The following is a 25,853-nucleotide window of genomic DNA, read 5'->3' on the forward strand; positions in this document are numbered from 1 at the left end:
ACACATTCCACCAGGTGGTTGGTGAAGTACTGACTTGTAAGCTCGTAGATTTTCTTTGCCACCCATTCCTTGCGCTGTTTAGTGAATGACAGACTGAATCTTGGAATCCCTGTAAACAGAACATTAGTTATTTATTATTACATAAAAATAATTGGATAAAGTATTAAAGGCCCACTTTTACAATCTCTCACAATACCTTGTGAAGTCACTGCCTGCTCTCTGCCTACATTGTAGTTGTTGTCCAGGATGGCTAGTTGTGTTCGGGCTACCATGGTATCGTTTAGGCAAATACTTCAGCATAACATTGTGGTACACCTCCACAGAACCTGCAAATGAACGTCATTTATTAGACAGTGAGAGCTATTACCTAGGTGAACAAAGCCCTGTAACAATAGAATTTCTAACATGCTTGTGTGATATTGCATAGATATGCTTCATAAAGCTATGTACCAGTATGTTTAAAGTGAGTCATCTGCTCAAGGTCTTTCAGAAGTCTTTTATCTTTGACAATTGACAGTAGACCCCTGACTTCTCGGGAATCTGGGTGGAGCCATTGCTTATTCCTTTCCTCATATGGGCTTAGGGCAGGGTGAGGGCATGCCCACTTTTTGCTGTCTTGCTTCCATGTGTGCTCCCCACATATATGGTGTAGGAGTGAGGTCCACCGTCGTTTCAGTTCCTACAGAAAAGATTATATTTTAAGATTACTTGTAAGACTATTGGATTGTCTTGCGACTGCATTTTGGCGTTTTATGTTATCTATGCATATCTTCCATGCCGTCAATATATTAGGGAAATTACCTCTGCACTCCCACCGCAAGATGAGCAAGTGAACCAAAAATGATTGAGGATCGAGCGAAGCCAGCCCTGCAGGTCCCGGTTGTCCCTTTTGTTGACGAGTGTTACAAGTTTCTTTTTAATGCCTGTGTACAATCAGAACGAAATACAGAAATAGGTTGAAGAAATGCAAGTGCGTGTGTGGCAAATATAAAGGTTCTCCTTCCCAGTGTAACATGCTGTCCTAATGTACGGACGTTTTAGCACAGGTCGGCAAAAGATTTACAGAAAAGTGATGTTTTTAATCTTGTTTTGACAATGGTAATTGTGTCAGCCACAATACAAACTGGTTTGATAAAACTAATTACCTTTTGAAACATGCCACGGATCTAATTCGTGGTGGATATTTTTGAATTCCTCCCTGATTTTTCTTACTGATGGGGCCCAATCTGTGGTGATGAGATCTATGTCCAGTCCTTCAGTAAAGACAAGCTTTTTTAGACCCCTCCTAAAACCTTGGGACTCCATGATGACTGAACTGCTAGCTTCAGTGACCTACACATTGAAAAGAGAGAAGAATAAGGAATGAGCAATAGATATCTACATCCCTTGATGTTCAACCCAATCCTCTTTGATCCTACAAGGTATGGGAAAACAAATTCTGGATTATGTTTTTCCATCTACTTCAGTCGACCAGTATGGTCTTATAACTAGAACAAAAATATTTTAGGCCTACCTGTAACAATTCAAAATGTATGACCTCTTCAACAGAGTCAAGCTGAAATGAATCTGTTGAATAAAATTACCATGAAACAAAAAAACACTCACCTGGTGAGTCAGACCTGGCATCCCCACATAGCTTAATTGACTTGCCTTCAGCCTTTTCTTTCAAACGCCGCCTCATGAGGTTTTATTGATGGTCTTTGTATGAAAAGTGTATTACAGGAATGAGGTAGACTGACTGAACGGAATAGTATTGCGATCTCTTGATGAGTTGTAGGTTTAGCAGTCTGGCCCACTCATGTACTTCTGTAAATGTAGTTTCAGTGAAAAGTGTTGCAGCAGATACAAGCAGGTTATTCTGACCCATTCCTCTTGCATCAGGACATGATGCCCACTTGTCATGATCACTGTTCATACATGTCCATTCCACCTTTATTCGGCTGCCAGATGTTGTGACTCTTGTCAGTGATGGGTACACCGCACTTACGACAGGTTCTGAATAGTCTCATGAGGCTGGACTCGTTCACACTCCATTTTCTTTCATCCCACTCCCCTGGAGTTTCTGAGGGACTTGACACTGAACTGCAGGTGGTACTTGACGTTGACTGCTGACTGAGGCTAAAGCTCATGTCTTTTGGGTCCTCCATGACTGAAGACATGCTGGCATCCATTTCAGACATCTCCGTTGGATAATTGTCTGGCTGTTGAAAAGTGAAGCAAAGGAACATTTGAATGTAACAACAACATTAACTAGAAAATGCATTTCCTGTGGAAAATGCGTGTGGATGCTGAAATGAAAGAAAATGCTGAAAATACAAAAACATCCAACATATTGACAGAAACCTCTGTAAATCCTTACAGAGCTAAATGTTTTGACATTTGAATGGTTTATGTAGCAAAAGGCATATAGAAGTCGTAAGTAATCAAAAAATGTACAGGATAAATAGTAGAAGCAGTACCACTACTACTAGTAGAAGTAGCAATTTGTTTGATATGCAAAGGCATACTGACATCACTGGAGGAGGAAGGCCTGTCCTTGACAGAAGTTGACTGGAGCTTTGAAAATAGAAGGTTCTGCCCCACCAACAGCCTGTAACACAATTAAGTCAAAAAACTTTAATATCTCATCAATATCATTAATCAACTCATGTTGTTATTTTGGTGGTAATGAAAGTCTATGTGCAATGTTGCTAAATCTAGAGTTCATAAATCAAATGACAATGACAGTGCCGATTGAACATTGAATAAGGCTACTGAAACATTATTGTTGTTATACTTTTCCTGGGTGATTTGACAGGGAATTATGTCAGTTATGTGCCATGTTAGTCCTTAAATCAATAGTTCAACAGGTTATCAATAATTAATAACAAAAAAGCCTTTCTTGCACATCTGCAAAGGCACAGCACTCTGACATGAATTATGAAACAACATGAAATAAGCAACTTATCAGAGAAAAATAAATTGTGAATATTGTACTATTATTATTATTATTGTTATTAACGTTATTGTGTCACAATAAAATCAATTATAACAATACAAAATAAGAATATTTACAATTTAAATTAGAAGTGTATGCAGTAGCCTCCTTTAACATAACTACCCCATAACTTACACAGGTCTTCAATAAACAGTTGTTCAAAGTCCAATTTTAGAAGTGCCAAAAGCTCAAGTGCACTGAACTGTTAACTGAAATATCAACACGAAATATAAAACCTTCAGTTATCAACAAAAACAATACAACACATGTCATTGATCTCACGTCTCATAGCGGCTCATCAATAACACAGCAAATATTTCTCAACAAGACAGGCAACTCACCGGGACTGATGAGTTGGGTGAAACTGGGATCTTGACTGCAGCAAACATGTCAGGTCTGGTTTGAGAGCGGTGGTTGTGATGCGTAAAATGTCACATAGGTGGGAATCAGTTAATCTGGACCTCAAGCAGTCTTGTTCAGGTTCATAACAGAGAAGGCCTGTTCACACATGTACGTTGACCCAAACAAGCTCAGCATTTTCTTGGCAAATGCCCGTATTTCAGGGAACCTGTCCTTATCCAGCTGCTGATAAAAGTTCACAAGCGAGAGCTGCTGGTGTCGGCTGCGCAGCTCATCATGACACTGCAGCTCAATGAGCTCCAGTTGCAGGTGATGAGGGGCATCATCGGGATCCACAGAGAAGGGAGATGAGAAAAGGAGTATGTCCTTTTCAATGACAGCAAAATCCTGAAAGCATCCATTAAACTGTGCAGAGAGAAATGCGATCTATCTCTGTTGCATATTTTCCCACTTGAGCACCTAAGTTTTCCCGTGGAAATCTGTCCATTACCTCTCGCAGTGTGGGGAAGTGTGCGGTGTTGAGCTCTCTTTGTGACAGGTGTTTTTTGAACAGCTGGAGTTTGGTCATAAAAGCCTTGATGTGTGCGTATAGTTGGCTGATCACGCCATCTTTCCCTTGCCGGCTGGTGTTAAGCACATTCAAATTCTTCGAGATGTCAGTCAGAAACGCCAAATCTGCCAGCCAGGCAGGATCCGATAGTTCTCCTATTGGCTGCCCCTTTTCAGCCAAAAACTGCTCAATCTCCCTCCTGAGAGAGAAGAACCGTTGCAGCGCAGACCCCCGACTAAGCCACCTCACATCGTTGTGGTAAATCACATCTCCATACTCTGCCTCCATGTCCAGGAGAAACTTCTGAAAGTGGCGGTGGTTCAGCACTTTAGCACGAATGAAGTTTATAGTTTTCACTACCGGTTTCACAACATGTTCAAATTTAAGACATTTAGCACACAGGACCTGCTGGTGAATTATACAGTGGAGTTTAATGGCATTGCCCCCGTGCTCACCGACTTTGTTACATATCAGCGAGGCTAATCCACTTCGTTCACCCACCATTGCGGGAGCGCCATCCGTTGCTATCCCGCTCAGTTTTCTCCATGGAATTTCATGTCATCAGCAACTGAAGAGAGGGACTGAAATAAATCCACTCCTCTGGTCTGGCCTTTAAGACTCTGGAGATCAAGCAGTTCTTTAGTAATGTTCATATTATCATCAATTCCTCGCAAAAAAATAAGCAACTGAGTCGTGTCAGTGATGTCGGTGCTTTCATCGCAGGCAAGAAAAAGTCAAAATTCGCCCCTCTGCTGCTGACTTGTCTCTTGATGTCTGAGGACATTGTGTTGCGAGCAAGGCACACATTTTTAAACTCCTGCTTCTTTTCAGGGCAAATGTTATCCACCATCTTCAGCACACAATCTTTCACAAAATCACCTTCAGTAAAAGGCTTTCCATGTTTTGCAATAAGCATCCCCACTTCATAACTGGCCCTGGTGGTGTTTTCCTTGACTCCTTGGCCTGAGTAAAAAGCCGCTGTTGGGAGGCTAGGCTAGCTTCGAGTTGCTTCACTTTGTCCTCTTGTTCACTGCTGCACAGCTGCCGGTATGAATTATGCTTAGTCCCCTTCACATTGAACTCCTTCGTAACAGTGACAGTCTCTTGGCAGATGAGACAAACACAACTGTTTTGGCTTTCAGTGAAGTATTCCAGTTTCCACCGCTCGTTAAAGCGGCGACCCTCGCTGTCAACTTTTCGCTTATTTGCAGTGGCCATGTCTGCTAGGTCTGCTACCAAAGATGCTCTGACCTTGATTACCCTCTGTTTACATAGGAAAACATTAGTTCCACCTGCATGGTTCCTACCTGATGTCCTACTTTGCATGTCTACAAACCACAAACTGTGTGACAGTGCTGCCATCGTGAGGTGAACAGAAAAATTACAAACTGAACTTGTTTGATTAACCAATACCACGTGGCGGGCCACAAATAGTATTTTTTTTTAGCGACAAGCCGCGGGCCGTTTAAAAACGGTTGAAGGGCTGCATTTGGCCCGCGGGCCGGACTTTGGGCACCCCTGCCATAGGCAGCAGTGTTAAGCCAGGCAGGGGGGAAAGCCAGATTCTCAGAAGAGCAATGGTCACAATTTTGGTCTTAACCACCCTATTTCATCATAAAAACCCAGAAATGGGGCTCAAAGTGCAAAATACCGGACTTCTCCTTTAAACCTTTTTCTCTAGTGCACATGTGAGCATCAGTGGAGTCAGCTAAAAAAGGCGCAGAAGGAGCTTTACTAGCAGAGAAACTATTGACTACATCTTCAACTGATTCAGTCATGTTTGGTGCAGTTGTGACTTCCTCAGCTGTTGCTGTACCATTGTCAGCTGAAATGGCATTAAACAGGTCAGTCGTTGCAGAGGCGGTTGAAGCTTCAATACAGGTGGAGGTGAGTGCAGCTTCATCATTGTCAGCCTCTGAACCACCACCATTTCAGTCTGTCACTGGTAGCTGAGGCTACATCTGGTGAGCCCATGAGGGCTGAAGCTCTGTCAACTGTGTCTACTGGAGGTGAATCAACATCATCTTTGGGCTCTCTGTCAATGCGGTTGCACATCACAGATGTATTGACTGCCTGCTGTTTCCACCACTGGAGATTCTTTATCATCATCTGGTTTGCTCAGGGTTTTAACTGGGTGAAGTAAAGCTTCGCTGGGCATGCAGCATCTCAAGCAGGAGACTGACAAACCTCACTCTGTCCTTAAACGTTCTCCAAGCAGGGGGCGTCGATGGCTTGGTGGGTGAAGTGGGGCCCCATGTACATTTTTCACTTTTATATTTCTATTTTCATTCAAACAATGTGAAAAAGCAGGATTTTATATATATTTGTTTCATTCAAAAATTGGGTAAAAAGAGTTAACTGCTGTGATGGTATGTTTTAATAAGGTTACCAATAAGTAAAAGATATTTAATAGTTGTTTATTTTTTTCATTACTGTACTGAAAAAAAAAAAAACTAACCGTGACTTGTGTAACGAGGTACGTACCAAACCGTGATTTTTGTGTACCATTACACCCCTACCAAGCAGTGTTCAGATTAATACACCATAGTACTGGTATTGGGCTAATTCTTTACTTGTGAAACAAGTTTGTCCATCTGGATGACCTATCATCACCAGGATATCCAGATGGACAAACCTGGTTGAGCAATGTATCCTCATACAACAGTTAGCACATCATCCTATGAATTAGCACCCCATGAATGACGTTACATACCTAATTTTAAGTTAAGTACCTAACGATAAGTTACGGAGGTGACCTCAAAATGACTCAAAGTTCACTCAAAGATTTCACAGTTACAAACACCAGTTTCCTGGGGAAAGTCCCAGGGGACAGTCTTGTGTTTTATGACCCATCCACCACCCCAAAGTCCCTCCTTATGTTACAGCTTCCTTCTTTCCTCCTGTCAGCACATTGCACATGATTGCAGCCTTCCCAAATACATGGGGTTGTACACAAATCCCCTGCACATGATTATTTGGGATACATTTCAGCGCATTACTCTTTGCAGGAGAATGTTTGAACAGTGCATGAGCACAGCCTGGGTAGAGCTGCCTCTATGTTTTTGGGATGGGAATGCAGTCACAGCCTTGTACTGATCAGTCATCTAAAACAGTAGTAAATGTATTGAAGATGCTTTTTAATCAAGCAGCTGTGGCTAAATCTACGACACACATCTGCTCTGCTTGATGCAGTGCAAGATGGAATTACATACCTTGCACCTGCGTGCTGTCTTTGTGGAGTCCTGGTTGGGGCAGAAATCGAGCAGGATGTGGATCCTGTCATTTAGAAGCTCATCCTCCTCAGACAGCAGCCAAAAACTTCATGTCTACTTGGGTTTCCAAATAGTATGTGCAGCTATTTTCCCAGACCTGCTGTAAGTAGGGATGTGAGCATACACAGGGGCAAAAGGCCTGGAAACATACTGATGAAAAGGCTAACACATTTAAGCACATTAACGCTTTGCTTGCCTGTGTCTGTGGACTGTAGAAACGCATTCAGACATGGGAGACAATGTGCAAACTTATCGTTTACAGTAAAATCAGATATGCTTCATCTGAATCATAGCTTTGTGTGGAGAGCAGCATAAACCTATCAGATATCTATTAATCAGTAATGTTCTGAGGTCGCTGAGCAGATAAAAAATTAGCACTTTTTTCTTCTCTTCCATAGATTTTAGAGTCAGATCAAATTTGACACAGGAAATAAGCGCTAAAAAGAGACACAACAAAAACTTTATATAATTCTGCTAACTAATTATAGATTTGAAGACGTGGGTGTAGCTAATCAAACAGCACATGCATTGTGCAGATTCTATTCACCGTGAAAGGTCCAGACTATCTAGCATATTTATAGTTAGTCTTTTCAGGGTTCAGTGACGCCGGTTTCCTCTGTTTGTTCACTGTTTCTAAGTTTAATAGGAGGGTGTTGCATGCAAGATCACAACGCTGACTGGCAAATTATTCATTTAAGAGGAAACATGAGATGAAATCTGCCTTGTGGAAATATACTAGAATAAGGGGACACGTACACAACATGGTCAAGAACAACATGTTTCTGTGGCTACTATACTACTACTGGGGATTATTCTTGAAGGCTAGTCAGAAGGATGTGTTTGGACTTCTTAATTAACACTGTAAATCTGTTTTCATAGTCTGGGTCCAGCTCAGTCTATTTTAAAGGTGCTTGGGTGGATTCCTTGAACCTTAGATGACTACGAGTGTTTATCCAAAGACAAAGTTAAATGTTGTTGAGAAGTGATAAGACATTCCAAGAGAAAAATGGGACTGGAGCACACTGATTGATTTGCAGTCTTTGACCTATTTAATCCCATTGGTCACAACAGTGACCGGACGGAAGGTCGGTCCTCGGCATGATTTAAATTAGTAATTTATTTGGAGTAATGTCTCCACCTGAGTTTTTATCATACAAGCGTGAAAAAAAAATATTGACAGAAACTTCATAATTTACACTTTCCAATGTGTCCACTGCCACATGAGATTTTTTGAAATAACGTGATTTAGATAAAACATAAGATTTAAATTAATCATTCACAGCAGAAAAGGTGCACTTAGTGTCCCCTACCCCCACCATTCACATGATAACCACATGATAATTGCTCTCATTCTGTCAGCTTCATTAGGAGTATTTTTGGGGGGAGTTGCGGGGAGAACGGCCAGAGTAGACATATTAGAATATCCTGCAGGTCAAAGCATCACTCATTTGTTTTGAGGTGAACATATTTCAGAGGATTATGCAGTCAGCTGTTTCAGAGCAGCGCAGCTCATCAGATCAGATCTGCTATTCATGTTATTGTAGCAGAGTGTGTGGTGACACACACAGAAAATATGGATCACTTTGAAATGACAGAGTGATTCTGTGTGTGAGTCTGTTTAATAAATGATAATGTAGAACCTTTACAGCTGTTGTCTTTACTTTACATTACTCGACTTACTCTTAAATATGATCCAGAAATATATTCTCCCTAAAAGTCATGTGATTCTGACAATACTGATACATTTGTTTAAAAATGTACAACATTAGAGTGTCAAAATTATCACGGTAACTGAAACCCCCTCAGTCTGCTGAGGGTTAATGATGATCACGTGGGGACACTTGTTAGCCTGTTCCAATGTGTGTTCACTGAATGCTAGGGAGAATTCTTGCCTTGCCTCTGCAGGATCCTATCTTGGGAGGACCTGTCCTCCCAAGGAAGGATCCTTGACTTTGAGAAACACCCTAAGCACTGCGACTGATTGACTTATCTGGCAACAGGTGTGCCTGATAGCAGGCAGGGGGGGCTCAGGGTTTCAGAGACAAAAGACAGACAAAAGAAAGTGGGTGTTTCGCTGACTGGGCGAGTTATGTACCTTCAATATTTTTTATGTGTGTATGCAGTTGGAAAAACTGTGTGTGTAAATTGCAGTGCCTCCAGTAGAGGGTGACAGCTGCCATGTTCATTGGTGTGCCTTTAGTCAGAAGTCTGGTCCTGTTTTGAACTGTTTACGGTGGATAATTGTGGAAGCCTTTTGTTGGGTGCACTGGTGGGTGGTAAGGGTTCCCTGTTGCAGTCTTTCGCCCAATTTTATGAATTGTGTCATTTTCAATTATGCTACTAACTCATTGTATTTTGAAAAAACGGCACCCTGTCGTTATTTGACGGCTCTGACCTGGTGGCAGTGAATTCCTGCCACGCATTATGAAATCCTACAATTATTGCAATAAGAAACGTTTATAACTGACCTGTCTCCAAAGTCCATTAAATATTATTTTTCAAGGTATTTTAAAAATGACACAAGTACACAAAAACCTCCACATTTCACACACTGCGTTCAGTTTTAACAGCGCACACATATTAACTTAATACATTACAACTACACATAATTACCTTGTGAGCAGCGGCTATGGATGTAGCATTTAGCTTAGCCTCCAGCATCTAGGCTGCAATTCAGCCAACAATGTGGGCGGCTAAACAGCTCCTTTATACCGGTCACAGTATACACATAACTTCATTTCACACATAATATCCTGACTGTTTTTTACTCTAAACACATTGAAATGAAATGGCATATCGCTTACATATTCCACAAAGGATTCTTTCCCGGGCTAATGAGCTAACTCACCAGGATATCCACATTAATTGGAGACCACACCCAACGCAGCTTTTCACGGTGAAAACCTCCTCCAAAGGGTAACAGCACTCAGTAGCGCTGTCACTAGCAACTCTGCCAACTCTTCTCAAACTCACTTCAATTTTCGTTAAGTTATCTTACCTCTCCGGGTCTAATTACGCTTTTCTTAGACACCTGCTCAGCTGTATGTTCCGCCGCCGCCATTTTGCGCAGCCAAGGGTGTCTACCGGAAACTGGCTCAGGATGCATTCAAGGGCAAATCGAAATTATGTAAACTTTATAACCACTTTAAATAACCTGGGTTACATTAATATAAAGATAGGACAGTGATTTTGGTACACATTGTTTTACCCCAGTATCTAGTATTGATATGTGCATTTGCAAATACTCAACTTTATTCAGTGTGGTCACAGAATTAGTGAACATATTGACGGCAACAACAGTAATACAAACATCGTTGTTATTCTACCTAACTTTCTACTCTACTGTTAATTTTTTAGTTTTTCGGATATGTGGGGTCTAGGTGACAGCCCAGGCAATGCATACAGCCATACAGTTGTCCATCAAAATAAAAAAAATTAAAAAAAAGATTCTGTCTTCAGTGATTGTGATAGCGATGGGTGAGATATAGACTATGAGGGATAGACAGGCCATTTGCCAGGCAGGCTTTCTAATACATATGCTGAACTTATGCAAACAGATCATGATAGAAACAACTTTATCAGTGATTATGACCTCCCCCTTCAGGGTGTTCTTATTCTGAAGTCATAGAATACTGTCACTGTGGTTTGCTGGTAACGATGTAGTAAGGAGCAGGAAAGTCTGTAAAGGGTGGGTGAGTGGGGCGATGGTTGGGTCCAACAAAGCCGGGACTTTCACCTGGGAGCCAAGTCTTCCCAAATGCCAAACCAAGATGTGTTTTTTCCAAACCTAACCACGTGCTATTGTTGCCTAAACTCAACCATTTGCTTTTGTTGATGTCCTGGAGTTGGTAGCGTGTCCTGGAACATCAACAGCAAACGCAGAAGGATACCTAGCACATAATATGTGAATGTCAAAAGCCACTGACATAGCAGCAGTATGTGACAGCTAGGGATGAGAATGTGTTGCCCCCTCACCGCCCTTCTCTTCCATCATCTAACGAATTTTGATAACTACATAGGAGATGCAGTCATCAAAAGACAATGTTAATTCAGTCAATAAAGGGTAGATACAACAAATTATCCCACCGGTCACAATTATGACCATATGCACCTAAGCTAGCTACCGTATAATCTTATCGTCACATGATCATACAGAGACTTGACACTAAACAATGACATACATATCACCTAGAAGGCATCATTGCGTATGTGTATAGGACAAAAATACTGTTCTTTAATTGAACAGTTTGTTAAACCTTATGTATAGTTATATATGTATGTAGAATAAGCATTATATTTTATATTTTGTTACATATTTTGTTATAGATCGCTACAGACTATTTAAAAAAAAAAAAGAAAAAACATGATGGAGGTGGGTTTGCCTTTTCAGAGGCATATACAGCACATGGCACCATTTTTAATTAAATGTGAATTTTTCTTTGAACACAGGCATATTTCCAAGGTGGTAATTTGAATGAATCAAAAGGGCACATTTTCTGCCTAACATCCAGTTGGAGGGCCCACTCTCTATGGGCCCCCTCACCTCCTCACCCCAGTGCAACTGTCCTGCCTGCACTGTATATATCTTCACCACATTACAGAGTCATAAAACCACAAAAACGCTACATGAAAATAATGATAGTATCATAAAACATTTAGGAAATGATGCAACAATGCAAAATAAATAAATAAATACACATAAGGTTAAAAGGACTGGATTTTGTGTGACATTTAGACATAGAGACAGAATTGGCAAGTATAATGAGTGGGTCCTTTGCTGAGCTTTGTCTCCCTTTTAAACAAGTGGAACCAAACAAGAATATTTAATGGGTGATTAGGGTGCACTCTGGCATATAAAAAACCAACACTGAATGCTTTTTAAGTGATGAGTAGAGTGTTAAAATCAGCTCTGAATTCTTTTGTAAAACAAAGTATATGATAGAGGTTATGTGTTGTTTGAAATGCATTGCTGGGGCATGATACATTCATTAGATGTGATCAACATTTGCCAATTAAATGCAACAATTTCACACTGTAGGCCTGTGTATGTTCAGTATGTTGCGTTCACAGCTACAGTATATCATCTCTTATTTTCCCTGAATCTTAAAGGGTAACTTATTTTTCAACCTGGACCCTATTCTTCCATGTTTTTGACACCAAGTGGCTAATGGAGACAACGATCTTTTAAACTGGTCCAGTATTGTGTGAGACTGCTGCAGACGGCAGCGGCAAAGCAAGCTGCACCGTCAGTTTAGGTCCACTAAAAGTTGTTTTTGCCACTGACAGGCTCAGATTATTATCTTAAGTGTCCCACAACATTATGGAAAGGATCCCTACAGAGACAGACCTTCTTGTTAAAGAATAAGATTCTTTTTGTTTAACTTTGAAATTGCCACAAAATTGCCATTGTCAAACCCACCAGACTCCATTTGAATCTTACTATATAATGACAAAAACTCTGTCTGTCTGTGTGTGTGTGTGTGTGTGTGTGTGTGTGTGTGTGTGTCTGTTCCATGTTTTTCTCCTCACTGACTTGGTCAGTCCATGTGAAATTTGGCACAGTGGTAGAGGGTCATGGGAGGATGCGAATGAAGCAATATTACATCAATTGGCCAAAGGGGGGCGCTATAGCAACCGATTGAAATTGCAAACTTTGAAGGGGCATATCTCATGCCCCATATGTCGTAGAGACATGAAACTTTGCACAGAGATGCCTCTCCTCATGAGGAACAAATCTGCCTCACACACACCATGTGAAACTCTACGTGGGCAACTGTGCACTCAATGGGTATGGACTAGTTAATGCAAATTTAAGCTTGTATAGAGCAAGTACATTTTTAAATCTAATTTTGTGAATCAAGTTCAAGTTCAAGTTGGTGCTTGTGGAAGCAGTGGAAAGATGAACCAGGAATTGCTTTTGTGGGTATTATATTGTTCCTGTCGACCTTAAATGCAGTGTGTTCTACAATGATAAAATTACTGTTTTTTTAAATGGAGTCTGGTCAGTTTGGTGAAAAACATTTCAGGGCTGTTTCTAGTTAAACAAAGGATCTTACCATTTAACACAAAGGTCTGTCTCTTTAGGATACTTTACATAATGTCATCAAACACTTAAAATAATAATCTGAGCCTGTTAGTGGCAAAGACAAGCACTTTTACTGGATGTAAATTGACGGTGCACAATTGCCCATTAACGTTACATTGCAGCCTGTATTGGCGCTGTTTGCTGCAACACTCTCATTCAATACTGGACCAGTTCCAAAAACTGTTGCATCTATTGGTCACTTAGACACAAAAACACGGGAACAATAGGTCCATACTTTAATATCTCAACACTCTAATAATAAGAGATCCCTCCCAGTGTCATAAACCTCCACCAGTCTCGACCAGTGACCCAGGAATAACACTTTGGGATCAAATCATGAAAGGGTTACTATAATTAAACACAGTGCAAGGGGCCAAACCCTGTCTGGGGCAGTTAGACTAAACTGGGTCCACCTAAAGGTCAATGGCAGGCTTGCTTTTGTATGACTTTTCCTTCATAGACCACATTCCTCTCTCAGAGAGCTGTTCAGCAGAGTATTCGGCAGAAAAACAACTTCAGACTGGGAATGGCTGTGGCAGCTATTCTCACAGCAGGCAGCGCTGTGTGTATGGTGTGTTTACTTCCTTATACCAGGCAAACAAAGGGCACATAAATTTTAGCTGGCTAACATGAATTGAGCTGCTGCAGTATCAGCTCTGGCATCAACACCTTGTTCTTGGATTACTGCAAACAGTAGCGAAGTGTCTGTAAAAGGATCTGAAATAAGTTTTTTTTATTGTTTTGTTCTTTGTTTGATTAATACATTTGAATGTCACAGGAAATAGTTGGACATAAAACAATAACTTTGGTTGTAGTTACTCCTGGGGTAACGTGAGCGACAATATTCAGATGATTCTTGGATTGAGTTTTTGTTTCCAGACTTGTTCAGAAACTTTATGTCTACACTCAGTGACAGGGTCTTTACCAGCCCAGCAGATGGCAGGCAAATCTCTGTCTCTGATCTATAGTGTACGACCTACAAACAGCCACTGTGCTCACAGCATGTAGTTCATTGAATGACCAGGAGAGATCACAGTATTCAAACTTTTGATTGCTGTGCCTTATCCAGACAGGACGATGCATAACTCAAGCTTCAGAGTTGTTTTAGACTCAAAATATACAGAGCAGTGCATTTAAACAGCAAACATAACTATTGATAAGACAAAATCTTCACCCACATGAATCAGTATTTTTCACCTTTCAGCCAAAATCTCAGTTATATTGATAGTTCTAACACATCTGACACCATCACATAACTTTTTCATCTGAGGAACATTGCCAAAAATAGACCATTTTAAACTCATAATGATGCTGAAATGCTGATGCCTGCTTTTTCACAAGATGCTTAGATTACTGCAATTCTCCTTTTTCCTGGCCTCTCTCTAAAAAGTTACAGCTAAGTCAGAAAGCTGCAGCCAGAATTTTGATTAGTACAAAAAAGAGATCGCATTGAGTGCACCCCTGCACTCATGGGTGGATTGTGAGACAGTGGGCCCCTGGTCACAGACATGAAGATAGCCCCACCACCTCCTACATGGGAGTTAGACACACAAACTTTATAGTTGTTGAGCCTTTTGTTGTTGTTTTGCATCTCTTTGTGGTTGTTTTGCATCTTTTGGTAGTCATACTCATTTTTTGTGGTCATTTTGTGTCTCTTTGTAGTTGTTTTGCTACATTTCGTAGTTGTAAGTCTCTTTGCAGCTGCATTGCATCTCTTTGTAGTTTTGTTGTGTCTTTTTGTGGTCATTTTCAATATCTTGTGGTCATTTTGTGCCTCTTTGTGGTTGTTTTGCTCCTTTTTGTAGTTGTATTAAGTCTCTTTGCAGCTGCTTTGCATCTCTTTGTAGTTTTGTTGTGTCTTTTTGTGGTCATTTTCAATATCTTGTGGTCATTTTGTGTCTCTTTGTGGTTGTTTTGCTCCTTTTTGTAATTGTATTAAGTCTCTTTGCAGCTGCTTTGCATCTCTTTGTAGTTGTTTTGTGCCTCTAATTGGTTGTTTTGCCCATTTTTGTAGTTGTTGTAAGTCTCTTTCTGTCTCTATGTAGCTGCAAAAGGACACCCGCACACTGTCTAACTTGCAATATATAATTTATTTGCAACGTTTTGGTAATGGACCTTCATGAGGTTTGCCTGATGAAGGCAAAAATAAATTATATATTTCAGTACTAGACCTTCATCTGATGAAGGTCTACCAAAGCTTTGCAAATAAATGATATATTGCAAATTAGACAGTATGCGGGAGTCCTTTTGCAACTTTTTGGTCTTCTCTCTCTAATACACCTGTCTTGTTTAATAGATGTGCGAAGTGTTTCCTTTTTTCCTGTCTTTATGCAGCTGCCTTGCATCTCTGCAGTTTTTTTGTGTCTCATGGTTGTTTTGCTCCTTTTCGTAGTTGTAACTGTCTGTACAGCTGCTTTGCATCCTGTTATGTGCCTCTTTGGGGTAATCCTCTGCCACTTCCTGGTTGCTTTGCATCTTTTTGTAGTCAGTTTCATTTTTTTTGTGTGGTCATTTTGTGTCACTTTGTGGTTGTTTTGCTCCTTTTTGTAGCTGTTGTAAGTCTCTTTGTGTCTCTTTGCAGCTGCCTTGCATCTCTTTGCGGTTGCTTTGCCCTTTCTGAGTCTTTATGTGACCCTTTCACAGCTGTTTTGCATCTATTTGTAGTTATGTTTTGTCTCTTTGTGGTCATTTTGGGTCTCTTCCTTGTAGCACGTGTTAACTTGAGTGCACATTTTGGAGGTGAAGGCCAGGGGGGCTCTGACTTTGTCCCCCTTGGTCTGTGAGTGTTAGGCTCCTCCATTAATCCACCCACAACCGCTGCTGGCTACCTGTGCCTTTAATCATTGATTTTAAACTATTTCTACCTATCTACAAAGCCTTGCAAAATCTAGCACCCTCATATAACAGCAGCTGCCTTTCATTTTATGTCACGACAAGACCTCTCAGATCCTCCACTACTATTCCCACGATTCCCAATTAAGTATCCCACAAGAACTCTGGTGCGGCTGCTTTCTGTTTTTATGGCCCTAAATTGAGGAACTCCCTCCCCTTAGATCTTAGAGCAGCAATCTCCCTTTGAATTGCTAAGACAGAAATTGTAGATCTATTTTTTTCATTTGGCTTTTAATTAGGATTGATTTTACTGGTATCATTGTTAAAGTGTTGTTTTTTTATTGTGACAACACTGTTTTTGCTTGTTTTCTTGTTGCTGTATTATTTCTTTTTTATTGTCATTGTTTATTTTCATCTTACCTTGTCTTGTTAAACACCTTGGGCTGCATCTTTGCATGAAATGTGCCGTATAAATAAAGTTATTATTGTTACTAACATTCCCAAATGTTTTGCGATCAAATGCACTTAAACTGAAACCAAGATTTTTTCAGAAATTTTAGAAAGAGACATTTTATGTGATTTTATTAATAGTGACATTCTGTATGAATATTGATGTGCAAGGATTCAAGCATTTTATTTGATTTTATACCTAATATTTGTAATCGTGATTTCTGTCTAGTCATTTTATTTTATTAACTTTTATTGTATAGTACAGAATTGTTTGATTTTATGATCTATGGACACATTGCTGCTTGTTTTTTTTAATTGTGTCTTGTAAGGTGTCTCTGAATGCTCTGAAAGGTGCCTTTAAATAAAATGCATAATAATAGTAATTACTATTATTATTATTATTTGTCACATATTATGTGTCATCAATTATGTGTATTATGGAAGACGTGAAAAATCTTCAGAAAAAAAAAAAATCTTATATTATTCATTCATTCATTTATTATTTGTAACAGCCTATCCTCTTCAGCGTTGCAGAGGGCTGGGGCCTATCCCAGCTGACATTAGGTGAAAGGTGGGGTACAACCTGGACTGATAACCAGCTTATCACAGCGCTGACGCATGAGACAAACATCCTTTCACACTCACATTCACACCTACGAGCAATTTAGAGTCTAGTCTATATCATGTTTACTTTAACTGTATTCAATTAAATAAGGCAACTTAACTTTATAATGATTATTTAGTGTTTCAAATCTCTATTTAAGAGCATGATGACCCCAGGTGAGAGGGGACATGGCTTATGGAACCTGTCTCTACCTCTAACCAAGGGCTGTGGTTGCCAAACTTAAATAATACCTTAACTTTTTTTTTTTTATGCCAAAGCCACAGTCTTTACCAACCCTTACCAAAGAGAAGTCATCTGTTGGGGTATTGAGAGATCTCAGTTGGTCACGTGGTCGCTGCGGTTTGACTGTGGCGTGTGGTTCAGATTTTACTCTCTAGGTGGGGGAGCGGCAGCCACTCTGCTACGGAGTGCGCATGCGCAACAGTTTCTAATCTTCCTACCGAGTTAACGTGCAACACCTTTTGACAGCAGAGTGTTAAACATTTAGCTACAACATTTAACGGCTCCTTGGCACTTTTGTTTCATACCCAGGCGATGTTTGGATGCTTTACTTTTTTCCGCCCGCTCCTGAAAGTTACTTTTGTGACTTTGTTTGGATCTGAAGGTAGTTATTGAAGCTAGTTCCGCCTTGGTTTCTCTCTGTGATGGACAGCAGCGACAAGTGTCAAAAGTAATCAGGGAGTTATCAACGACACACAGGACAAAACACGTCTCCTGCCTTTTGGATACACTTCCACTCAAGTTAAGCGGTTACAAGAAAAGGTGAGCAGCCTCTATGTACCACAATACACGGGCTTTTTGAGCTAAAGTGACAAGAACGAGCTAATTTATGTGAGCTAACAATGCTAATGCTAAAGGGGCAGGAGCTACCTGTTGCTGGCTGTGACTCAGTGTAGCTAGCAGCAGCCAAGGATTAGCATTATGGCAGTGCTCTTTGTAATGCGTTTCTATCTTTAGCTCTAGTCTCAGTTGGTGAAATAAGAAAGGTAAATACACAAGGAGGCCGGAAAACAGTGGAAAAGACTGTGTTGCAGTGTATCTTACCTTTACCCAATCAGCATCTGTTATGCGCCACCTGTACCTGTCTGTTAGCTTATGTCTGTACATGTAACACTAGCTAGGGCGATGCTTACTTACTGACTTATTGTGGCCTTTAGTTGGCTGCCTGTTGTTTCCATGACACTTAAACACTGTAAATGTTAAAATCTAGATTCTTTACATTTGTATTCTTATGTAAGTAAAGTATTTTAACTAATTTTAGTTGTCACTGAGTCCCATGGCTGCTCCTGCATTAACTTTACATTATTTTAAGATAAGTATAATGATTGAAGGGAGGCTTCAGGTGTCAACAGTTCGACTGCCAGGGTAGAAACTTGCCTCTCTGTGAAGCATTCCCTCTGCATTCCATTCACAGGCCCGTCTACTTGTTCTGACAAGCACCCAGTGCTTTTACCGCAGCCTGAAAGCAGCAATACGCCCAACAGGACATCACACAGTCTCTCAGAAAGAGGCAAGACAAAGGGAGCTGCAGCTTTATTGTATTTGTTCTAGATAGACAGCATTGTAATCAGGTCAGTCATGTTATTGTGCTTTGTATACACATAGTGGATTGTTTCATCTGACGGGGATTACACCTCGCTTCATCAGCAGAAGAGGTGTTGGTAAATTTCATCTCAAACTAGACACAAAGGTGGGTAGCATTTTGGAATGAGGCTGATAAATTGATGCGGATATGGTGCAGAGGAATGGCGTTGATTTGGATTCAAATGGTGGGAATTAGAAGGCGACTGTGGCTCGTAACTGTAATCTCGTTCACAATAACACCTTCTGTGGCAGCTTTCCACCTGTTTTCCTGAGCTGCAGAGGTAATGCTTTTGGCTCAGTTGGTCTGAAAGTAAGCAGTAGCCTATGAGTATGAAAACTTTTTAAATTAAAATTGTGGGAAAGGTAGACATTTTGCCCAGAAACAAGTTTTGGTGTATATCCAGGAATGATTTCTTAAAATTGTAAGATTGGAATCTTTGTGCCTGTTTTACCTTGTACTGCTGCACATCGCAAAAAAAATGTCTGGCACATATGATCCTAGATACTCCTTCTTAAATGATAACTTACAGCATTGTTCAGGATTTTTAAAAGTATAGTCTGATTTCTGAATAATTAGAGATTGGAAACAAACATTTAAAGTGGATGAATTTGTTAAAACAAGCTACTATAAAACAGAGTTCAGATGAAGTTGTTCAAGCATATGAACTTCGTGGGTCTGTGTGGGACTTATATAATCAGATGTGTGCGCCATTATCAGCGAGCTGTTGACAGTGGCTTATTGAGATCCCTGCCGCTCGCTCCCAAACAAAGTCCAGCTTGATTCTTCATTCAGTGATTGCCAAGTCTGCAGAATGAACTTGGCCCAATGGCGGTTTGTACTCCTCTCAGCTCTGCAGAGTTCTGCCCTATTATCCAATGAACAGGGAGTTCTCAATGAGCTAATTGGGAGCTTACAGTGAACAAACAGGATTGTGTAAAATTTATGAACTACCAGTGCAGTCCAAACAGAGCAAAGCTGATTTTAAACATTGACTTTTCAAAGGAATAATGTCAGCGAGAGTATGAAATATCTCTGACATCTCCTAAAGTGTTTCATTCATCATTTAGCAGTCTCAGGAGGAGTTATTATTGCTTTGCTTTGGCACTGGCAACACAAATCGGTTATAATAAAACAGCACTTTGGTTCCATTGCAGCTGAGTAAAATCTACATAAACAAGGTTTGTTTACAGTTTGGTTTGCTTAGATTATTACAGCGGAAAGTGTCTTGGACTTGGCTCTGAATTCATGTGAATAAACACTGTGAACTGAGAGGCTTTGATGAGTGGTTGCAGTAATAGATGAGGTGCATTATTTGTGTTTTATTGAGATGACAAGCAGCAAGTGTAGCAGTGAGCTTAAGCAGTTCGTATGATGCCAGTTGACATTGGTGGTTTGCAAACCTCTCTGTGGCTTCCCTGAGCACACGTTTATTCTTTTATTCATGAGAGTGAATTACACCCCTGTTACCAATGCTTTAGTTCCTAATGAGTTGTTTTTCAAAGCATCGTTTGAAGAATTATGCTGTTTCTTTGAAAAATTATAAAGAAAAGAAGCATCAGATTATTGCTGAGTGAAAAATCAGTCACTATCGTGGAAAGTAAGTGGTTAAGGTGAATTCAAATGCAGAAAAATTATAATTTTATTTAAAAAATAAAATCAAGCAATATGCCTGAGAGGCAGTGGTTAACAGTGATTTTGGATTAAGCTAAGGGGTGTTGTTGGGGACGTCGCGGAGTGAAGCAACAAGACCGTAGACTCTGGGATTATAAGGATGGACAGTGCATTTACACTTACTCTGTACAAAAATGAAGCCAAAAATATCCCAGATTCGGCCGCCATCCTCTTGTTCTGATGATGTCATTTGGAGCCAGTCTGCGTAGTAGCTATTGCCGCGGTATCAAGTTTCCACCCATACAGCTGCCCAACAGATTACAAGCAGTGCCACTAATGTCATGCCCTTTTAAATTGGCCCTTAGGGATAAATAAAGTGATTTGAATTGAAATGAATTGAATAATTGCTAGCACAATGATTGGCACAAATAGCTGCCAGTCATGACATCAGACTTCCTTTTCTATAGCATCAAACAACTAATTAAAACAAACTTATAAGAAAAACTATCACTGGAATTATCTAGAAATTAACACTGGAAAAAACTAAAACCATGTTTGCAATTTTTTTTTTTTTTTTTTTTTTTAAATGTATTTTAAACTTTTAATTTGGCCTATCTGACAACATGGAGAGGGCACGCTTTACACATGTGTGCAGTCGAAATGAAATCAAACATAAATCCCTGTGTGCTTTCTTTGTTTCTTTTGCACTATCTTTGTGGGGGTTTTTTGGGCATCCATTGCATGCCGGTGTTGCGTACTTCATCTGTTCTCACCTTTGGCAGATGATAAATAATTTGGGCATCAGTTGGCAGTTGCCCTCTTGAGCTCTGTGCCCCATATGGCAATAGGTGACTAACTGGTGCAGTGATACTGAAATAGTAATGCGGTCACACCTGTGTGTTCATAGTGTTTTACTAGTGCTTGGAATGCAGCTCAGCCAACCTTGATCAAGAACTGGAACTGAATCAGATTTATAGTGATTGTCAAAAAATGTGTGAATAGGAATTTTGTTTTAAGCTGGGCCAAGACTTAACTACAGAAAACAATTTATATTGAAGAGGCAATTTGAGGCAAAATAGAAAAAGCACAGCATCTGCTCTTATTGCCTGCGTTAGTGTTATAATAGAAGCATGCAGAACATGCTCAGCCTCTTGGTCAGTATCAACCTGATTTAGTAGTGTGTGTTGTGCTGTCATACATGTACATTCGACATACTGCCTTGTATTGACATGTTTGCAGATTTTTTTCACGCTTCATACAACTTGAAAACTGTCCTTGATAGTTCATATATGCAAGATTCAAAGCTTTAATGCGTAATGCTCACCCCCATGAAAAATACAAAAGGGTGTACACTTGCACTCATGTGAAAGCACTGAAATACCGCTGTTATATCCTGTTACCAAACCAGAAAATCTGGCTGCCATTTTGCCTACGGTTCTTTAAATTCTACTAAGTGTTTTTTACTGCTAAGACATTTCCTGTGGGCATGCTTCAAAGAGACAACAGCAGTGACATGAAACCGGACGTAAGGTAACTCACAGGCTGGGCTCCTCAACCTTTGGATGCTGGGTGAAATAACGACAGGACTGGGTGTGAACCTGTGTGTGTTTGTACATGTTCACGTGGTGTCCTGAAGGCTCCAGCGTAACAATGCGGGGACTGAGTCTCCCGGCTCAGCTGCTCTAGTTTACTAGCTTGTTTGCTCACAAAGCGGTGCACATTAACTCACCTCTGTGTTTGCTTTGCTGTCAGCCCTCACCAGATAGTTGTTGCCTTTTAGAGCTGGAGTTCACCTGGGCCCAACGCACCAGGAGGATATTTGAGAACAGAATTGGGTTGCAGCCGTGCTGAACTTTATCTAGTAAATTATTTGTGAGTTTAAGTGCGTATCAGCTTCTCTCTCTGTGTGCAGGTTTAAAGCAATAAATCATAAATGGATTAAGGCTTTTTTAAATGGTAAGAAAATAAACAAAATAAAATAGGGCTATCATTAGTGTATGTGTGCGGGTGTGTTCTGTCTGTCAGCGTCCAATCTTGCAAACTACTGGACCAATCACCCTCATATTTTGCATGCACATTTCTGACTGTATGGTCAAAAACCTCTTGTGGTTGTGATGATTCACACTTAAAAAAAATGTTTTATACCATCATTGACTGCTGATTCCTCACTCCTCGTAACTGGCTGGTAGAGGCTGCAGGTTTTCTGTAAATCAGCTCGGCTAAAAACAACAAGCCTTTCTATCTGTTGCAGGCCAGAGTTTGGCCTTTGTCATGTCTCAAAATCTGTAATCCATATTAAAGTTTGGTCTTATTTTAAATTGAAGCATCTGAAGATTGATTCCGTACCCAATATGTCATGATCCACTAAAGTTAGGCACAATACGAGGAGTAATATTCCCCGTTTTTGTTATCTTCACTGCTATCGTGACTGTAAGGGAGCCGGGAGGGACAACACGACCAGGCACAATAAAGGTTTTGTTTCGTTGTCCGCACGATGTTGCACCACACCGGGATTATTTCAGAAGCAAAGCGTTTTGCTTGCCCGATTTTATAGACTTGTAGTTAAATGGTTTCTTTTTGTCTAGTTTACTTGTTTATTGTTGCTATTTTCTACTTTTTTATGGTGTGGTCTTCAGACAATGTTAAAACCAATAAAAGTCCAGTTATTAATGACATGCATCAAAGATTTTTAGCTGTTTTAGTCTCTAAAGTTATACTGTATCTGTATTTTACATATAGTACCTGTGAGCAGGAAAACTTGACCAAGGCATGGATCTGTCAGAGAAAGATGAGATGTACATTTTTCTTAGCTTCTGGGACGCTTCTGAAACATGCTGTTTCGTGTCTGCTGGGGTTAAAAAAATTGTTGAGAGTGGCTGTGGTTAGCCCAAGCAGCCGCCCTGCGGAGATCTGTCCTTAAGTGCATATTGTTTGTTTGTTTTGGAGTCATACATGCTAATCCATGCAAAATAATACAAACAGCAGTAATTGTGTACAGCACGCACGAACTGTAGTTCCATCAGCGTTTCTGTTGTATGTGTAGTGGGCAAAAAAATTAGTAATTCCAGTCCCAGTTGAAACCATTAAATGAATGATAATTGGTTGATTTAACTTTATTTTTAATGTACCAGGTGGAGCTCAGTTTCCTGATACATGACACACTACAGATTTAAGCGCATTTTAATAAAACATTTCCTGCTGTGAGCAGTTACATTATTTACATACTATAAAGTAAGTCAGTCTTGTAGGCACTGCTCTAAATCATCTGCACTGTAGATGATTGTTCCTTTGGACATTCTATGGACACCATGAGGGCGACATGTGGCAGTGACACACACACTACAGTAGTGGGCATAAGCCTTTTAAATGCATCATTTGAAGTGGTGAAGTGTACAGGCATGTTGTGCTGCTTGCAGCTGTCGAGCATGTGTTGTGTGTACATTGCAGCCCAGGACTTGTCAAACCAGTTGGACTCAACCAAAGCTGACTAGGCAGATGGTTGTCTGCTGTTTTAACAAGCTGATTTCAAAGTTCAAGGCAGAATTGCGTCGTTAATTTGCATGTGAGGAAATGAACTCATCCTGTATTTTGATGGTTTTGTCGATGGCGATGACAGTCTCCTGACAAAAGGATTTACAGGTTTTAACTCTGTGCTACATTTCAAGAAAACGGCATCCAATATATCCAATAATCTGAGCATACTCAGCATTAAAACTAAATAAATGAATAAAGCAGAGCACCAAGAAGGAAGTTGACTCTTTGCCCTCCTGATTTATATTCTTGTTTGTCTTTTACAGGAGCTCTGAAATCACTTTGCTGCTAAGTTGTCCCACTGGAACCATCCGTCACAGCCAAACTGCAAGGACAGTGTTTCTTGGGAAGACGATCAATGATCTTCAGTAGAAGTAAGTTTGTGTGACGAGACAACATCTTATCGCTAAATAAAGTCACTACAGGTGGCTTGTTGCACTTTTCCTTCCTCACAACTACATTTTAAAGCTGAATCTCCTGAGAACCCCTGTGCTTTATCAAAACATAAGAACTTAGCCTAGTCTACCTGATAAGAAGGTCAAATACTTGGCTGCAGGGCTACGCTTTCTCTTTATGCTGCAGTGTACACATTGTGTCACCTATTCAGTCACACAGGCTGGGTTTTACCAGTTTGTTGTCAAGGGACTTTTGACATTCCAAAGTGCAGCCTGATACTGCTGGGAGGACCCTTCCCTGCGAGCGTCACAATGTAGCTCCACCTACTGATTTTAACCAATTACAGGCAGGGCTGTCATTTGAAAGTTACTGCGAAGCTGACTGGAAAAGACGCCACAAATTAACGTTATGTTTTTTTCAAGGTCAGTTTCTTATCTGTGCTTGTGATCCTGATCTTGACATTAAGAGCATTTCCCCTGCCAAGCTGCTCCATCTGACAGCTACAGGACAGGATTGTGAATTTAAAATTAAATAATGTTGGTGTTGCTGTAATCACTTCCTTGAAAGTAATTTAATTGCTACCTGCTTATCGTCTTTATTTCTGGAACTGTTGTGAAACATATCATCACAGACGTCAGAGTCTACTGCTCTCCAGTGTGTGCCAACCCAGATGTGGGACTGACAGGTCATTAGTCAGCTAGTTAAGTTGTGACATCGCTGAACAATGCAAGGACTATTACAGGAGAAACCTGGCCGCGTTTCATTTTTTGAGGTAAACATTACTATTGTAATTATATGATGTTATAATAGAAATTAATTACATAACAGAAATAGAAATAAAACTGAACCAGGATTAAGCTGTTTCATAAAGCCATCTCAGAGCTAATGAGGTCAGACTTAGGTCACAGCCACATTAATCTGTTTTCATTTTAAAACACGAAGACGTTCCTAATACACACAAGCGTTTTATTATTGTCTCAGAAATTATCTCCATCTATACCAACAAACCTGAAAACACATATCACATGGCCATTCATGTACACTGGGCATGCTGGTGCAGATTTAAATAGGAAGCAGATTGTCTAGTCTGTGATTGATTGCGTAGTTATAGAAACTATCATGGAGATGGCAGAAAATAAGACCAGAGATTTATTTGCTTCGACCGAAGACGAGGTGAAACTGTTACTGTAAGTAACACTGGAGGATAAGGGCTCGTTTATGGTCAACGCTACCTCCCTTGAAAGGTACAGTATTACGGCTTCCTCCACCGTCGTCGTGTTTGTTGTGTAAAACTTTTGACTTTGGCCTTCTAGTGTCCTCTGTTGGCTGTATCTTACTATATAATGACGAAAACTCTGTGTGTGTGTGTGTGTGTGTGTGTGTGTGTGTGTGTGTTTCACATTTTTCTCCTCACTGACTTGGTCAATCCATGTGAAATTTGGCACAGTGGTAGAGGCTCATGGGAGGATGCGAATGAAGCAATATTACATCAATTGGCCAAAGGGGGGCGCTACAGCAACCGATTGAAATTGCAAACTTTGAATGGGCATATCTCATGCCCCGTATGTCGTAGAGACAT

The 25,853-nt window shown here is 40.3% G+C and overlaps 1 protein-coding gene and 1 long non-coding RNA gene across 4 annotated transcripts in view; one reads left to right on the forward strand and one right to left on the reverse strand.

Annotated features, from left to right (window-relative positions):
* LOC144467318 (uncharacterized) overlaps positions 1-10,142 on the reverse strand; it is a 47,168-nt gene extending 37,026 nt beyond the window's left edge. Inside the window, exon 1 of the long non-coding RNA XR_013493587.1 lies at positions 10,008-10,142. This is a non-coding gene — a long non-coding RNA (uncharacterized LOC144467318). The remainder of the gene's footprint in view (positions 1-10,007) is intronic.
* A 7,421-nt stretch (positions 10,143-17,563) lies between these two features.
* Positions 17,564-25,853, forward strand: part of phactr4a (phosphatase and actin regulator 4a) — a 43,896-nt gene continuing 35,606 nt past the window's right edge. Inside the window, exons 1-2 of one of the 3 annotated variants that reach the window (XM_033636976.2) lie at positions 17,564-17,913; positions 24,145-24,252. The gene's annotated coding sequence lies outside the window, so the exon portion shown is untranslated. Of the gene's footprint in view, positions 17,914-18,689; positions 18,842-22,184; positions 22,304-24,144; positions 24,253-25,853 lie in introns of those variants that run through there. The other 2 variants (XM_033636977.2, XM_078175701.1) reach the window with 2 other exon arrangements.

Source organism: Epinephelus lanceolatus, chromosome 16 (assembly GCF_041903045.1).
Source record: "Epinephelus lanceolatus isolate andai-2023 chromosome 16, ASM4190304v1, whole genome shotgun sequence".
In the NCBI taxonomy this organism is placed as follows: domain Eukaryota; kingdom Metazoa; phylum Chordata; class Actinopteri; order Perciformes; family Serranidae; genus Epinephelus; species Epinephelus lanceolatus.